The sequence below is a fragment of the Lepeophtheirus salmonis genome, chromosome 3 (assembly GCF_016086655.4).
Source record: "Lepeophtheirus salmonis chromosome 3, UVic_Lsal_1.4, whole genome shotgun sequence".
NCBI classification, from domain to species: domain Eukaryota; kingdom Metazoa; phylum Arthropoda; class Copepoda; order Siphonostomatoida; family Caligidae; genus Lepeophtheirus; species Lepeophtheirus salmonis.
The window spans coordinates 44,998,024-45,017,656 of NC_052133.2; the positions used below are offsets into that span (position 1 = coordinate 44,998,024).

Below are 19,633 nucleotides of genomic sequence, written 5' to 3' on the forward strand. Positions count from 1 at the left end.
AAATATTAGTTTCTTAATTTATTTGTATAAATTGAATACTATTTAACATCATGTAATTTATGGGTATATATTAACCATTAACTAAATTCAAGGTACTACAGAAACATGCAACTATGTGTAGTGTTGTTTAATACACGCTATGATAAAACAATATTGACCCACAATAATGTAACCACTCAAATTTCTAGGCCTCCTTGTCATTCCAAACAAAATTGTGCTTTTTTAAACAAGTACAAAAAAAAAAAATTATAAAAAACGTTTTCAAATGCTTGAGGTATTTGTCACTCAAACGAAAATTCGGTGAACACCATTTTAAATTAATGTAAATTAGTAGTTCTACAATTTTTTCGTAATATCTTTGGTCGAAAAGGATCAATAACTACTAAATTACCCTGATATTTGTTATGGTACTGAACCAGTATATTACCCAGACTTGCGTTCATCAATTATCAGATCCAAGAAAATCGAGTGTTCTTTTGCTGGTGTGACAGGGCACCCCGTCATACAGTCTGATTCTAGGTTGGCCTATCGTGATGCTGGGGATATAGAGAAAGACTTTGGTGCACAAAACACTGATGTAGACCTTGAAGTTGACCTTAAGGCCTTACTTGAATCTGAAGGGAAGAATATCGTTACCCTCACTACTAACAACGTCAGGAACCATAATTTACTATCTGTACATGGCGTTCATGATCCTAGGGAAGTTATAAAGACTTTTCGCCAACCATATATTGTTTTTCGAGCTATACTTTAGGGTTGGACAGACATTTTTCGTATTTAAGAAGAAACATATAATATATTTTACAGGAGGTTTCTGTTTTAGCGGACCAAAAGTCATGATTCAGTTCACTCCTTTCTCCTTGTTTGACAGAATATGAAGCAGTTCATTACAACTTGCATATTTGGGATACCATAAGTATTTATTGATGATATGATGGATAGATTAATGGGGCAATACGTAGATGCTGTCTGCAATTGCATTCCTCAATTGGCCGCAATTCTTCTCTGTTTTTTTCCTCAATAAAGCAGGACTTTGGACAATTTTGGCCACTTTCTGATCACAAAGTTTCCAGAAAGTTATATGTCAGTGGGTCTTCACCTTGCTGTGTATCAAGTTCTTGGATTTTTATTTTGACTAGTCTATTGTGCATCTGGCCGCTTTAGCCAAAAACAAATTGTGTGTCAAACGGAAAAGGATAAAAAAAAATATGTATTGCCATTATATGTACTCATTTACAAAAAATTAGATGGAATGGTAAAATGGGACTTTTGTTGGGAACGCGAGTAGAATAAAGCATAAATAAAACCATCAGTAACAATAACACGAGACAAAATATGAATATAACACAGTGCAAGATTTTTTTTTATTGATATATTTGTCGCCTCTTTAGTTTCCCTTACTAAAGATATAAAAGCAAGATAATGCACTTAAATACATAATTTATATTCATGATTGAGTCAAGCATGTGTGTTCCTACCTACTTATTATTCCCTACCATATGTTCCATAACTCCTTCACTCACTGGACCATGAGTCGTAGTGGAATTTTCACTTTTTTTTTCTATCTACGCACTCTTATATGAAAAAAAAAATTATTTAAATGATATATGGCTTTAATTTATATTTGTACTTTTGTATTCCTCCTTCTCCGCATCTTTTTTTTTTTTTTTTTCAAAGCTTACACATAACTGAAGGGTGCTAAAGAATTTGAAAAAACAAAAAGAATTATAATGAGTGTCAACTCCAAAACAATCTTTTGTAAAAATCAAGAAAATACTTAATTTATATATGTTTATGTCTGAGGTTTTTCTCTTGGGATGACTGGATTTCGTTTTTCCATTGTGTTACAGCAACAGAAATTCCATCTGGAATTTTTTTCCTAGTGTGATAACCAACATTTTATTTATGTTACTTAAGACTGAAAACGGCAGTCCAGTCCTACTCACGGTTCTTAATTAAGTTAAAATTGATTGTTGGTTAATTCATTAAGAGTTTTTCTCTTTTTATTAATTTCCTGTTATAAAATAAAATGATTTATTAACAGAGTAAAATGTAAAGTAGGAATATTTTTGCAAGACATGTGCAATGCTTTTAATAAATATCATAAATAAATTTTATTTGGCTATATAAACCATCCACATTTTATGGAAAAATTCTAATGGACGGCATTTTTAAAAAGTAAAAGAACCGTTCCTAGGACTGAACTAGACCGAATAAATAAGGACTGAGACAAAACCACATTTAATTATGTACTAAAATAAGTTTCATTTAATTATATATGTATAGTCTTCTTAAATTTAGCATGTTCACCACTTATTATATAAACTATTTTTATTGTTGCAGTTCGGATTGTATTACGGAATTCAAAATGGCTTTACAAACGGGCACTAAAAAATATTATTGATGAAATAAAGATAATGAGAATTGAGAAAATTATATGGGCAAGAATAGTTCAAAATTTATGTTTCCATCTTAAAATTTAAAAATAACTTTTTAAACCCTGTTATTTTCTGGGATCACGTATTTTAAAAGTTGGTATCTCGGTAAAATGATGGACTCAATTAGGTGCTATGTATATTTTGATTCGAGAAGTACATATTTAAAAATCAACCTAAGATTTTGCAAAAAATATACCAACAATTATGAAAATTATTTATATTTTTTCGTATTTAAAAGTTGTATAAAACCTATAAAAAGCAAATAATACTCAAAAAATTTAAAATAAAATTATCAAAAACAGTATGTGATAGAAATTAGTTAATCAATGATTTGTGATCAGATTGATAAATACTATTAACATTCAAAATATTTAAAAAAAAAACAACAATTTATTATGATTAATCGTTCGTATTTTGCAACTTATTCAGACTCTAGTTATCTTTTCTCCCTGGAAAAAAAAAACAATAGTACTTCTTATCCAGTAAAAAAATAATTTTATTAATGAAAATTTGTTAAAGAAATAATCCCAATTCTAGTATTAGTCTCACTTATTACCATTTGAGTACAAATAAAGTATGTAGTCGTTGTTTTTGAGCTGAAATAAAGTATCTAGACTTAAAAACACAAAATTGAGTTAAAGTTGAGTTTTGAGTCTAATTCCTCCCATTTGAAAAATCTTTCATTAAATATCTGACTCATTTTACTTCAATTTGACATTTAACTATCTAGAGTCTGTCAAATTACTTTTTTGTATTTCTGACAGTGTATTTTTGCTACCTGAAAGTGGTATTTGCAAAGACACCAAAAGATTAATACGAATTATTATAAGATAATAATTAAAGATAAACGAGAATACATGAGGATTTTGTTTTGAATGCAACTCATTGTTGAGAAAATCATTTTATTTTTATGTAAAAACGACCTTTTATTACCATATGATCCTTATTTTGTAAATGAATGCCAATTAAAACAATCTTGTAATTGTAATTTGATATTATTTGAGAAAACATTAATTAATTTCGATAATGACACAAATATAAAATTTAGAAGAGATGTGGTGAATCATTTATTTGCTTAAATATGTTATGTACAAGTTGTAACTTGTCCTTAAAGAGATTGTTCTATTTGCAAGCAAAAAAGGAGCATTTTCGATAAATAATTTAAAGTGTAGTATTTGAGATAAATATTATACATAATTACTGTGCATGTTAGTACCTGTAAACTATTTAGCAGCACTACCTTCCATGCTGTAATTCATCTTAATTTGATTGAAGTCAAATGAACTCGGACATGTTGGACATCAAAGATAATTTTTTTATATATTATATATTAAGTTGGGGAAATGTTATTTTGTATATTTTACCTTTTTTTAACTAATTATATTGTTAATTATTGGTCAAATCAGATCATCCTATATGGCGTTTTAAAGATGTAAGTATATACTACAAACACTTTTGGACAGTAATGCGCTTCGCCAGTTCAGTATTAAGTTATTGTGCGTCGAGTCTGAGGTATCAAAGGAAGGAATTGACTTTTTTTTAAGTAAAAGGGACAAAATTGCCATCTGCAAATAGATTCTGAATTAAAACAAACTCGATCCATTTCTGAAGCAGATTGTGACAAACGATGAAAAATGAGTCACCTACGTCAATGCCAAGCGCCCCAGACCGTGTTCAAGCCAGAATTAACCGCCAGGAAGATGTTGCTGTTTGTTTGGTGGGATTGGCAGTGAATAATCTACTATGAGCTACTCTCGTATCGCCAAACTCTCAATTTTGCCGTCTATTGTGAACAACTCGGCTGTTGGAAGCCGACAATTGAATAGAAACAGCCAGCATTAGAGAATAGAAGAGGAATCTTGTTTCATCAAGATAATGCCAGGTTGCAAACATATTTGATGACTTGCCAGAAGCTATAACAGCTCGGATAGGAAGTTCTTATGTATCCACCCTACAGTTTGGACCTGTCCCAAAGTGACTAACACCTGTTCCTGTTTATAAGCAACCCGGTTACAAATTTTGCCTCCATAGAGGCCTGTGAAAATTGGTTGTCCCAGGTTTTGCCAAAAGGGATTAGGACTTCTACAAGAAGGGAAATGTAAAGTTGGATTTTCGTTGGTGACAAGTTTTCAAACATATGGTGGCATTATTGACTTAAATCGAATGATTTTAAAACTTCATATTCGCGATATACAAAATTACCTTTTCCCAAACTTATTGTAATTAATCTAGGCAATAGAGGGACATTTTTTGATACATGAAGTCATTTTATTTGTAGGAGAAATTTGATAAACAGTTACAGCAGTGGTTCAGTAACATTAAATGAGAACTTGATTCATAATAACCTCCTAGGGAGAGCGGATCACATATTATACATGTGAGATGTAGCTGCGGCTCATAATATTTCCTTCCATATTTACGAAGGATTTGATATCCACAATTTTGCAGTAGAGTACTCTGGAATTCATTTGTTATCAGATACTGCATACAACTGATTGAAACCCGGGCCTAGGAAAAAGTACGGCCTTGCTCATCACGTCATATATAAAAAATCTCAAACAGTTATTATTATTTTATCCTTACGGGAGAACATCAAAGTATTGAGTACCTACACTTGAGTTTGCTCATGAAAAACTGAGCTTTACACTGATGATTTCTAGGGGAGCTATCTTCTATATTTTGGAAGCAAAGTGCGTCAGTTCTTCGATGCTGAATAACTCTAGACCATTGTGGGTACTTCCTACAGCTTGCTATAATTAATGAATATATTTTAAATGAGAACATTTGCTACATTTCTATTTATGTAAGAGTACTTCGGATATTTTAAAGCAGATGAACCAAAAAATTGGCTCTTGACATCTGCATCTCTTTGTTCTGAATTAATTGTTAATCGAATTCTAATTATTAATCAATAATGTTCCAGATTATGTGCTATAGATTATAACTCAGATGTATTGATTATCTACTCATGATTTATCGAAACGCACAAACACAGCATCACCTTGCAAAGCTCTGTAAGATCGATATCTTTAATGAAAATATTTATTGATAATTTAGGTAGGTCGAGAGATGTGCAAGATGTTCTAGAAATAGAGTCTCATTAATTTTGACGAAATTAAGTATATTGTGGGTGTTAGATATTTTGTTTCTCAAGTCAGAAATATTATGATAGCAGGAGGATGCCCTAAGCCTCACTTAAACTCAATTGTAAAGATTAGTACAAACACATTCTTGCTAACTTTTGTGACAAAAGTACTTAACATCTCTCTGTGCTTGGACTTTGACAGTGCAAAATGTAGATAATTGTCGATGGACTAGCTGCAAGTACTTAGTTTAGAACAATAACAAGTACATTGAATTATTTATCGATCAATTGGTAGACAATATTTAATCTATAACAAAGTGTTTATAAATATTATAATACAAACCATTGACTATGCAATATAAATTTTATAATGAGAATCTAATTCTTGACTACCCTGTGTATATACTACATGTGAATGGGGCATTATATTGTTGTCAACTGTTTTGGCACCAAATCTGGTGTAAGTATTTTGATACTTTAATGACAAAAATATGTAAGAAAGTAGTGGTTAAGGAAAATTAACATGCATTTACAGGGGTGTTCACAGGGTTTTTAATATTTAAATGTGGGATAAGATGACCAATTCAAAACTTTTTAGAAGAAAATACAATTTTACATTTACTGTTTTTATAAAAGAATTTTTTTTAAGTACATAGTGTTTGTATAAAAATAGTTATATCATCAGCAGTCCAATATTTTGATTATGAAATATGACACTGTAAGTATCAATTCTAATACAAATTTAGTAAAAATACCATTTTAAATGTATAAATGGCTTGGTATAATGAATATGTGGTACAGTATACCAAATAGCTTTAGTGAGTCATTTATTGCCAAAACGACTAGTTGAGGTAATCACATATTTATCTTCTTTTTTTAAACCAAAGTGTAGCTGAGAAAGAGAAGTTTGCAAACACATTTTCTCCGTCCGCTTTGCCTCATACTTAGATTTGACTTTAACAAGCTATTTTGAGGTGATGAAATACTAATAAAATGTAAAATACTTTCTTTATTTTTCTTTATTTACAATTGTGAAATAAATATACATTAATAAGTCTCCACTTGAGTTTTGAACATAATTGGATAAAAATTGGAAAGTTATTGATGTTAAAGTGAAAGTTTAGTCTAATTTTACCGTATTATGTTAAAAAAAGTATTTATTTTTGCTAATTGTAAATTCCCAAATCTTAAAAACAAATTGATGTTAATTTTGTATACATTTTAAAACAAAAGTAATTTATTAACCCAGTAAAAAATCTGCTAATTCAGATATATTTGGTAATTTTTAGATACAAATATAAAGAAAATAAATCTTTTAGATATTTATTGTCAGTTAACAAAAAGTTAGTCCTATCAACTCTGAGGAGAAATTGCAAATTGGACTCGTAGTAACAAAAATTGATCATTACAATTAAAGAGGGATAAATGTATCTATAGATTTTATTTGATAGACTATTAAATTATTGAACAAATTACAATAGAAAACATCAAATTTACTCAAATATGTTTTAAATATTGGGTTCTATGTTATGTATATCTGTTGTAAAAAGAGTAATTAAATATTTGGTTTTTGTCTACACAAAAACAAGCCAGTATGTTTTTTTTTTTTGTTTATTAAATTATATTTATGTTCTAATATGAATTAACATAATTTTTATTCAAAAATTGTTTGTATGTACCCTTTTCTGCAATTTACACTTTAAGTAGAAAAAATTGATCCTCACAATAAAAATAGGAGAAATTGATAAGTTTTATTAGAAAGACCATATCGGGGCCTTTTTAAGTCTCATAAATGAAGGTTATAAATTGAAACAAAAATTTCATGAGTATATTAACTCATCCTGGATAATTTATTACAAAGTCCCATATTTACTTAAATATATCTATTAAAAAAAGGGATGTATGTATATATTAAGTAAAAAAATCAATTGAATATTCGGTGTCCTTCAACACAAAAGCAGTCTAGAAGATTTTGTTTTTATTTCTAAAACTTGAGATGAATTACATTGTTATTGTTAGACGTATTATAGACATTTTCTATTAACAAATTGTTCTTTTTACCTTTTGAAGAAGCTGCAAATTGCACATGTAGTTGATAAAGTTACAATAAAAAAGGCCAATGTAAGTCTTATAACCACATTTCTCCTTTTCTTGACTTGTGTTCAAGATCAATTGACCAAATATAGTTTATGTAAAGATTACTGTATAGACAGGATTGAACACAAATTTGGTACTGAAGCGAGTATAAACACTAAAAAATATTATATTAATAATAGGGTAATAGAATACGTTTCTGAATATCAGAACGCTACATATTTTTGGCATCTCTTCTATAGACTTTATCGACAAATCATAATATTTATATCAATATATTATTAAAAAGTAGCATAGAGATAAAATTTGAATGGAAATATATCCCTGCATCGATAGAGATACGACTCCTAAAGCTTAATTATTCAAAAATAGGAAATTTTAAAAATAATATATTTTCTATGTCATGGTAATAATTTTTATTTATACAAATTATTGGAAAAATCTTTTTATTTCATTTTTAAAATTAATTATCAACATGATAAGTATTTGAGTTTTCAACACTACCTTGCTAGAAAAATATGTGTATTAATGTGACTAAAAACAGACATAAAATTAATTAATGTTTTTTAAGCATGTTTTTGTTCGTAGGAGTATAATGATTTATTAGAGTTTTACGTTTTATTTCTAATGCTCAAAAATAAGTCTTTAGACTGTAAGTATTACTGGACTAACACTAGCTACATCACACAATCTGTGTCTACCCTGCACATAATATACTCAGATAATAATGTGATGAAAATGAAAGATGAAAGGGTATAGAAAGTCTCATCAAAAAAGTTTAATCACTTACAGATTTGTATTGGAATATCTATAAATACTTTTTTTACCTACAATTGACAAAGTTAACATAGAAAGTGCTTTTCTTTGTAGCAAAGAGCTTCGTAAAATCACCTAATCAATCAGTTTTAGCTTGTAATTAAACGTCTTCTGGAATAGTTTTCCCACAAAGCCAATGAAGCTGCTATCAGTGAGCCCTTGGTGAGAATATACTCTAAAATGGATTGCTCCCATCTCATGGACCATACATTACAGTCAAAGTCGAGGTGGTTAAAACATCAACACTCTTAATCTTATTACGTCAAAGTAAATGGGACTTTATATATATACAACTCTTTTACAAATACTGACGTTTGTTGGAAAGATAAACAACTGAATGTTAAAATTACATTTTTTCTCCAGAGATTTTTAGAGTTTTTTTTCATATATACAAAATTTCCAAGAAATTATCCATATAATATTTCCATGATATAAGCTTTTTTTTATAAAATTCATTTAGTGAAAAGTTGAAAACATGTTAAAAACAAATTTCTTAAAGTTTTAAAAATTAAAAACATTATCTATTTATAAGGCCAAATAATGTTTGGGTTGTTTTTAATTTGTAAAAAATCGATCAAAATAGAAGATTTTCCAAATTTGTATTTTAATTTTTTTTTTTTTTTAAATTGAGGCTGTTTTTTTTTCTTCAATGTTAATGCCTTTTTATTCCTGCTGATTTAAAAAATGAAAAAAATATTATAGTCCAAAAATTAGGAACTTAATTTACTTAATCTTTCAAGAATTTATATTACCCCAAAATATATAAATTTGTAGATTAGGTTCTTACTAATGATAATTTCCAAGAACGTGAAATAGCATATTTCGTTTTTATTTAATAACAACGTTTTTTTTGTTTTGTTTTAGATTATACACAAAACATGAATTTTTTGCCACTTTGAACTTTTGTTGGGTCTTCAAACAGGTTGTTGATTTATTTATTACATGCACTCATTTTCAGATAGTATTTGGATTAAATGGTTGTATTACTTGGGTAATATATGTCGTTTGCAAGATCTTGATTTGAGGGATCAGAGAAGTTAATATTCAAAAATATTTACAAGTAATTTTTTTTATATCTATCCCAATGCTTCTATAGATAATTTTAAAATAACTTATTTAACTATCCTTTCCAATTATTACACAATTTTAATTCAAAAATATCTCATCAACTGTCAAGGAATAGGTATTTTTAAAAGTAGTATGAATACTAACAAATTAATAATTAAGTTACTCTTTTTTTTAAATATTTTTTGACGGTTTTTTTATGTGTTACACTCCTAGAGTTTTTCATAATTGTCATTATGTTCCAACATTTCTGTATTAATTAATTCATGTAAAAACAGTCTGTATTAACTTAATTAAGAATTCTACATATGCATGTCTCCTCATAAAAAAAATATTAATTAAAATCTCCACAAAAACATTTTTTTTCGACACATGGAAAAATGTAAGTTCTGTGAAAGGTAAAAAAAAAAACGATTATACAAAACTTATATATGTTGACACTTATATTTATATATAATTGTAAAAAATATGACATGAAGGCATTTAAAAAAAACTTTTAAGGTGGTCACTCTAAATATTTAAAAAATATTTGGGAGGAGAGTGACATGATTTTTTACTAAATTAGCTGCAATCAGTCGTCAGAGGATGGAAATAAACACAAATACTACAAGGTCTTTTGTAAATATATAGGTTAAAATTACAGTTACATTAATTTTACTTTTTACTCCGATTCCAAAAAGGATTAACGCTTATAACTTTGCCACAGCTGCTCAGTGTTAACCTTTATAATTAATGAGCTTACACTTAATAAGACGTTTTTATCCACAAGTATGAAAGAATAATGATAACAGCTGAGGAAAATAAGAAACTGTTAAGGTTGTAGCCTCAAAATGTATCGCACTCAACAAAAGTTATATTATTTATAACTATACTTATATCTAACTTTTTTATTAAATGTCAAGTCAATGATTATTTTAAGATATTTAAAAAAACACAAGAATGTGAAGTCAAGTCATGTAATAACACTTAAGTTTTGATTAAAAAGTAGTTTTTTTACCTTAATATTTGATCACTAAATTCCGTACTATAACTTTTAAAATAGACACAATTTTTTTGATGGAAAATAACCAATAAATACACAAATAGTTGAAAAAAACGACGAATTTATAAATACACGAGAATTAGAGAGAAAATCTGTGTCTCTTCCTCAACAGAGCGTAACTTACTGAAGTCTCAGGCTCTTAGAATTACCCTTTTATGAAAGAATCCATTTTTGTCTGTTATTTTTTTAGTCCGAAGAAGAAAGGCGTGCTTAAAATAATTTTATAGTTATATACTTGCCCCCCCCCCTCTCCTTCGCTCCCCCCTTGATCACTCGGAGTAAAGAAAGGGATCGTAGAATAATGTCATATGTGTTGAAGCTCAGTTATATATGTATTTTAGCAAGGAAAATAGCCTTGTAAATAATTATCTCTTAACATAAATGTAATTCAACTATCAAAAAATCAATTTATGTTCCTAAGTAAATACATTGATATAGTTTTAAGAAATTATTTTATAATAAGATTGAAATGTTTCACAAGTGATTTGTGCAATAAAATATGGATAGAAACCAACCTTTTATGATTTTTCTATTAGGATCTCGTTTTACAAGATGACTCGGGGTTATACATCTATTACATCATAAGTTACCGAATAAAAAAAAATTCTTGGAAATATTGCATTTAATTGTAAAATAATATTACGTTCTGTTAAATGTAATTCATTCAATTAAAATTTAAAAAAATATGAATGAGGATTCACTTGAGATAGCTACAAGAAAATTTTCACATCAGTAGATGTGTCTTTCTTGATATTGTACCAGACATTCGTTTATCATTTTTCCTCCAGTCTTTTATTATTTTTTCCTTCTTTAGTATAGTTTAACTTTTTTATTCTAAATAAAAAGAATTAATTCATGGAAATTGTATATATCGTTATAGAAAGAGACATATGCATTGCTACCTTTCATAATTAATTAAATAAATTGGGTTATTAAATATAATGACGAACATTTTGGGAAGCTTTATAAGTATTTTTGGGCTTGAGCCCTCTGTCCTCTTCAAGAAAAGAATTTAGCAATACCCCTGAATAAGGATATATCAGTCCTAGAATTTTGAATGTAAAGGGTTTGCCAGTAAGATGTATTATTTTGATGTTCTAAGAAAAATTGCATTTTTTGAGATAAATGATCAGATGTTTATTTTACCTTTCTGTTGGTTATTTCAGATAATTAAAATGAAAAAATTAATAAATATTATTTTTTGTACAACAATTTTTGTAGAAGCTGTCATATGTAATTTAATCTTTTTTTTTTGAATAATATAAATAAATTAAAAATACATTAATATTTTGAAAGAACCGTTTTCAAGATTACTTAAGTAATATTTTATATTTTCTTATACTAAAAGTATTATTTATTAATTGTTCTTTCCTTTATTTTTCATTTATAGAGGCCAAATTGATTGGAATGAATATTTAAATTGTCATTTTAGTATTGCACGGCTGAAATAATAATATTTTTTTTTGTCTTTTAACAAACAGGCATTCCAAAACGTGCAATAGCTAGCGAGTGTTTTTTAAGAAACATTGATAAATTGTGCTTTTTGAGGTTATTAATACAAAATTATAAATTATTTAGCCCTTAATAAGACTCAGACGGTACTTTAAGCCCACTCTTTGGTAAGAACCGTGGTACACCCTTCACGGTACGTGGTTCGGTCGTTATAATATAAAAAATGTTATTTTCAATAGAATTTGTGTAGTTTTTCAAGTTTTTATGTTATTTTATTCTTTACTAATTCATTATTTTTATTCCTTTAATTAGTCAGATGGAGTTGAACTGTGATATTTTAAACGGTTTGCACCGAGGGTCAAAATGTACCAAACCAAACCGTGGTCCAGATCCGTAGAGTACCAACCCTTGCCTTCTCCTTAGTAAATATAAGATCTTATATATAACTCTGACTATTATATAATATGTATAACGTGTTTTTTTTTAATAGGTGTATCATCTTTTAATGAGTTCATTCAACTCATTGGTATTATATGGTTTGGTTTTTGTTCTTTTAAATTTGTAAAAAATGTAATAATAGAATGAGGAAATAAAAAAAAACTATTTTTTATTAAATATTTAGAGGTACAATCAAAGGTAAGAAATCATGATAGGTTGGGTGCAATAAAATAAGTAGGACAAACAATTAACTATAAAAAAATGACTTTGATTTGTACAAGTTTAACACTATTATTGTTTTAAATATATGGATTATGTATTAATTAGTCCTTTGCTGTTTTTTTTTTCACATTGAATTTACTTTCGTGATGTACTTTGAGGTTTTATACCACCCCAAATTGAAGTCAAGAAAAACAACCAAAAAATACTTTAATGTTTCTTTTAATAATTCCGTTTCCTCATATCAATTAAAAGCCTACAATTTGAAATTATTATTTCCATTTTTGTTTTCATCATTTTTATCTAAAAAATAAAAAGTATGTACATGTAAAAAGTATTTAAATAAATATGAATTTGTAAGGTATGTACCAGAGATACTTTATAAGAAAGTGGATTTTGTTTTTTCATAAACATACTCTTGCGTAATTTGAGTTTCTTTAATGTCTTAAATTGATTCAAAGTGTATTACATGAAAAATTATAATGCTTTGTTTTAAAACATTCAAAAAATCATGCAATATTAGTGAAAATGTAAGTGTTAATGCTTGATTTTATTTAATTGTTCTTGTTCATACAATAACATTAATGGAAAATATTTTCTGTAATTCTGAATTAAAATTTACCCATTCATGATATTGTAATAAGTATCTAATACAAGTCCTTTTTGTTTATGCTATCTGTTTTTCCTTTTTTTTTTCATTATAGCAACTATAGTTTAATAAAAATTCGTAATTACTGTATTGGTTTGGATATGAAAACAACACAATTTTTTGAAGAAAGCTCATGTAAAGAAAAAACTTATTGAGTTGGAATGTCTGTATCCATAGACACCATTGTATTTTAGGGAGATATTGTCTAATTCTTTCTAGTCAAAATCGTTTGGTCTACAAAATAATTTATGAAGTCCAAATATACTTAAGTCGTTCAATGTATCATATTTAGTCAATCTGAGGAGACTATTAATTTTTTGTTTATTGCCTTTTTGAACGTCTGAGATATTTTTATTGATTCCCTAAATATTAATAATATTTTTATGGTTCCAAATTTCTCATTCATATTGGATTTCACGAGCTAAAAGTTTCTTCCCAATATTAACTCTACGTTACGAAAAATCAATGGTTTTTTTATGAGTCATATAATAGGAGTACTAAAATTTCAAAATATCATCTGCAATCTCCGAAACTGATTTATGTACTAAGTATGATGCATGTAGTGTATTATAATTAAAAGGGATTATATTTAGCACTTTTATCCATTTGATAAAGTCCTGAATAACTGAAACTCGACAAAACTCGAAAGTTTTTACTCAAATACAACACTATTAGATAAGTACAGAGTAGAGATGCAAAACTTGCAATATCATTTAATATTAAGTTTATCACCGGTATTTTTTGTTACAATCTTTCATTTTCCAATATAACGACATCCAAAACGAAAACATTTTTTTTTTTTTGTGTGTTCTATGACCTTCAGTGTAGAAATGCTTCAACACCAACAATAAATAGTTACAGTTGTTCAATCTCCTCCACGACGATGCCAGTGCAGAGAAGTTTACAAAGACACGTGGTATCTTCATCCGGACTCCCTACAAAATCCAGAAGTCCGTATCTTCCCCATGGAGCTAAAAAGATTCAAAACTTATACTTAAAAAAATGGCTGACTTATGACTTACCTCTATGCAGCTCTTCTCCCGTGCTGACCTCTACCTCCTGGATTCTGCAATTTCTGGTAATAGACTATATGCTAAACACCTCATCAAAGTTTAGATTAGCTCTGAGTATCTATTATTAAAGCTGTTAGCCGGTGTGTCGAAGCTGTTATTGGTCGTGAAAGCCTACATGTTGTATAAAAATAAAGCTTAACATAGTATTTGAGTTCTGAAGTGTCTTTCTGGATTTAATAAAAATCCCATTTTTCGTAATTCGGTCTACTGCATGTTTTGGCTCCCCTTTATGTAAATATTGGAGCATATTTCTTTGACTACATCAAAGATTGAGTTTTTCATCTCGAAAAACTCTTAATTAAATTTTTTACTTTAAAATTTCTCCACTGGGATAATCTTAATATTTTTTATGCCCAAAGTAAATGACTCTAGAGGAATATTGTTGTATAATATATATTCCCCAAAGTAGATGGGGAAATGTACTTTTATATGATACAACTACATGCTTAGCTATTTTTTTATTTATAGATACAGAAGATAGTAGTAACATCTTTGAATTTATCACCAACATCTTCATAATATGATTTCATACACTCATACATACTTTTTAAATAAATGTTACTTCTATTAGCCAATAGGCGGGCTTCGCACAGAGTTTTTGAAGATGGAGGTGCCAATAATTGTATTAAAAAATTGCAATTATATTTAGGGTATTTTATAACTTATTCCATATTCGTTTTTTATGGATTAACCCTTTCAGACCTACAGTAAATTGAAAAGAAAGTTGAAGATAATTTAATTCAATTCTTGATCGTTTTGATCTTATTATAACTAATTATAAATATTTTATTTAATAACTTCAATAAATTCCCCAAAATTTGATGCGACACTGCTGTACCTCTGGGTGTGAATAGTAGTTTTTTATTATGTATAGACAAAATAATAAAGTTACGCTATAGAGTTAAATTCTTAACATTTATTAGTTCTTTTGATTTACCTTCTATTTTTAATTCAAACAAGAAATAATTATACCATAGATAACTGATAAATATTAATATTATAAATGCTTTACATATGAAACATAACAAATCGACTTCTATATTTTACCAAGTATAAAGCAAGATTACAAGCCATAATTATGACCAAAGTTTGATTTTCTATATTTTTGCTGGTACAGTAAGCACATTTTTATGTCTTTTCAAACCTCTGGAAATGTTCTCCATGACTGTCCATTATAACAGTTAATTTTTTTTCTTTTATTTGTCTAGAGGATCGAGTTACGCTTTGACCTCCTTTATAATATTTAATCAGACTCTGGACAATTACAACTTTGAAGTCAAGAACCGATATTTCTTTGGATAATCAACGATATTTCTATTTGAGCATGATATATCAAGAAAATCAAAGAAATTTCTTTTATAAAATGTATTGATAACTTGCAATCAAAGTGGTATTAAGCAATTATTTGATCTATGAGATCGACTCATCCATGACTCTGTTGTTGAGCTTTACAATTGTAAGACAAATTTTTTGTGAAACATTCGTTCAGATAAACTATAAGTTGTCTTATTTCATTTTGTCATCCTCATTATCTTTGCGATTATCATCAATTAAAAATTTGGAAGTATCATATATCACGACGTAAATATTGGCTACAGGAATCAATTAAAAATCACTTGTATTTCTTTCTGTGATAACTCTTCATAGATAGAAAGTAAGTATCAGAGTCCTTTCATAAATTGTCAATGTCTTCTTCATCAGCATAGTCTACTTCGTCTACAAAATTATAAATTTAGTGACAAATAGTTCTGCTAAAAAAGGTTACATTATCTTGTTCTTTCTTTTCTTAACATTATTTAGTTTATGAACAACTCTACATTCAATAAAAAGTATTGATAACAAAATTTATATTTGAACATGTCTTGCTTGATAATCTGTCCACTAATACACTAATACCTTAGTTTCAATACTCTAAAAGATAAAAAAAAACTAAGATACAATTCTAATCCTGAACAAATTTTAATGTGAAAAAAAACTATTGAAACCCAGAGGGACACCAGTGTCCCCCAATTTTAAACTCCCAAAACTTTTGTGTTTTTCAACAAATCATAGCAAAATTTTCAATAATTTCTTGTTATTCTTGACAAATATTTAATAAGCAATTAAAAATTTAAATTATTGATAGATGAAAACAGTAATGAAAAAATAAGTAGTATGGTTGTTTTGTTTTTTTCCAATTCGAAAAAATGACATAGTTTGGAGATTTATATACCACGAACATATTGATCTATGATAAAATAATTTTTATAAATTTTAGAGATCTACATACTATTACACTTTCTAATAATTTAAATATATCTTGAATATCATATTGCAGTAACAAATGAATGAATATATTGGACACTAGTGTCCCATCGATCCAAAAGGGTTCAGTCCATTTTTAGAACGCTAAAATAATAATATGTTTGTACCATAAATATTGTTTGTTTTAACCATCAAAATTGATTTTTTCAAATAAAAAAAAATGTAATTTAAAAAATACAGAACACCCATTTTAATTTATTAAAAAAAATATCAATTATATTATACAAACATGTAAGTCTTACTACTTATAAAAACGTTACCTCCAGCCCCTTCAAACTAATCCTTATTGTTCCACATGTCTTCTTTAATTGTAAATTCTCAAAGGGTAGAGTCGCCAATGGCCATACCACTTTGTTGAACTTTCCCTGATAAGCCCATACAATAACTGTGTAAAGACGTTGAATCAAAGTTGAAATGATAGATATAAACATATCTCCCTAGATACCTTTTTTTCGGAATTTGTCGAGATTTTAGGCCTATTAGAAAATTCCTATGAAATTAATTGTTTAATATTTTTATATTTTACAGGGCTCTAAGATGAAATTCATGTCCTTTCTTTTATTTACAAAAAACAACATAAATTCAGTAATTTATAATGTTTGTATTTCAAATGAAAAAGTAAGACATAGTAGGTTATGTAATTTAAAGCTTACGAGGAATAATTACCTGAATCATGGCCTCGATATGGCATCTGAAGTGGGAGCCAGCCTCGATGATAAGGTCCATGGGCATGGATATAAAGCGTTCTTGGATAGCAGCCACCAAACTTGCCTTAGTTGTGTGGACACTAGTTGTAGGACGATTTAAAAAAAAAACAATACAGGTTCTAATACGATTATTATAAAATCCTCCTGGCCAATTCGGATTCTTGAATATTTTAAAAATTGTTGTTACAGTACAATTTTGCTATCAAAAGAATCCACATATATATTTTTTGGGAGGCGGAGTTGGTTTTCTTTAATTTTTTTGGAAAAATAAATTTCAAATATGAAAATTTATATATACAATTTGATATTATTTTTTTTAATCCACAACTTTTGACAAAAAATTAAAATAACCACATTGCTATTCTCCAAAAATTATTTTTCTTGGAAAAACTTTTCAAAAATACGCACACATTAAGAAAAAAATGTTTTTTTGTCATTAAATATTTTTAAATCCACTGCCATACCCAAAAAGGACATTATTTGGGACTAGTCAATGATGGTTTGTCCTTTCTCAATAAGCACCAGGTCCTTGAATATCCTGGAGTCCTCTTTTGACTTACACAACCTCGAAAAAGTCCTCGTGGACTTCTTTCAATTCTCCATTTTCAATTACATTACATTATTGCAAAGAAAAAGACTAGCTCATAACAATATTTTCTTTTTAAAATAAAAAAGAAATAATTCAATTTTAAAGATTTTTTGTATTCTAACGGGATTCCGATATTTTATGGAATCCTTAATTTAATTAGGAATTGACTGATAAACAATTTCTCGAGAATTGAGAAACTTTAGTAAGTAGACTATTAATAATTTATAGTTGTCATTTTTTTTACAAATACTTATTTATAACTTAAGATATACTAAAGTAATATCCCGTTGTAATTTGTTTTGATTATCTTTGCAGAAGGATATCTTGATTCATCACGTCTGAGTGAATAGATTGACAAAACAATAAATGACTCAACCACCAAACAATAGTATTACAATTGATGAATCAGTATTTGTAACTATATATTATGCCGATTTGCAAGTTATATCTTAATTAATTATTACACTTATCAATAAATGTGTGCCCTGAAATGAAATGGTATGTTTTTGTGTGATTTTACCTCTATAAATATAAAGTGGATCGTTGTAAACGGAATTTTTTGTTTGTACCGTTTACAAAGAACAAAATTTTATATATCATCAAAAGCCTTTTTATCTTAAAAAAATATTAATGAATATTTTTTTCGGGAAAAAATCTTAAATAACTTATGAAATATTTTTTAATGTGCTCCTTTTTTATTGCAAAGTTATATGCCTTCACATTATAATAAATTATTAACTTACAACACTATGGAACAGTATCTTTACGCAAAAGCTAAGAATCACATTTAATATTGTTATTTCAGTTGTATCACTGGAAAATAACCATTAAAACCTTTAACGACTATTGGTTTCGATGTTATAATTTTTTTTTTAAATTCACGTTTTTAGTTTCTAGATATGATTTAGAATCATATTTATATGTAAAATAGGTACATAGGTAGTTAAAAATTAAAAGTAATAGGAATGGATGAAAATATTTTACTGTTAAAGAAATATAGTATTTTTAAAGATATCTCTAATACAAGCTATATAGGACTGTATTTGGAAGCTAATATATTTTTAACTGATTTGTAATATAGCTAACACTTAAGAATAAACTTCAAAAGGTTTGGGTCAAAAAATATAGTGTGATTTGATTAATTTTTTCAGAGTAACTTTGATTTTTTTATAGATTTTTTTAATAAATAAGCAATCACAGATTGCATGATAAATGTTTTAGATGGAAACGGTTTCAGTCAATAATTTTAAAAAATTTAATGAATATTTTAAAGACAAAATATTATTCGAAATTTATAAATTTACGCTTGGTACCCTATGTTTTAAATTAATATTTTTTACCAATGAAGTATTTTGGTCTAATTAGCTTTGCTTCATTTCAATGTTTTTTTTTTGCTATATTAAATTGGTTGTTTATTGAATTTTAGTAAGTTAGAAAATTAAATTAAAAAAATCAATTAAAATCAACGTGTTTTTTTTTTGGCAGAATATCTTTTGAAGTTATAAATGTTATATAAGCCTTTTTCTTTAGTTTTATCAATAATATAAAGCAATTGAAGAAAAAAAATGCTAACAATATTACTTTCCAAATTTGATCCTTTATTATACATGATTTTTAGGCACATTTGTATGAACTTTATTCAGTCAAAATCTAATGAACACA

General features: G+C 27.6%; 1 protein-coding gene across 1 annotated transcript in view; it reads right to left on the reverse strand.

Moving 5' to 3' along the window:
* The window catches only part of LOC121115204 (uncharacterized), a 263,751-nt gene extending 253,102 nt beyond the window's left edge, over positions 1-10,649 (reverse strand). Inside the window, exon 1 of the mRNA XM_040709395.2 lies at positions 10,496-10,649. The gene's annotated coding sequence lies outside the window, so the exon portion shown is untranslated. The remainder of the gene's footprint in view (positions 1-10,495) is intronic.
* Positions 10,650-19,633: the final 8,984 nt, after the last annotated feature.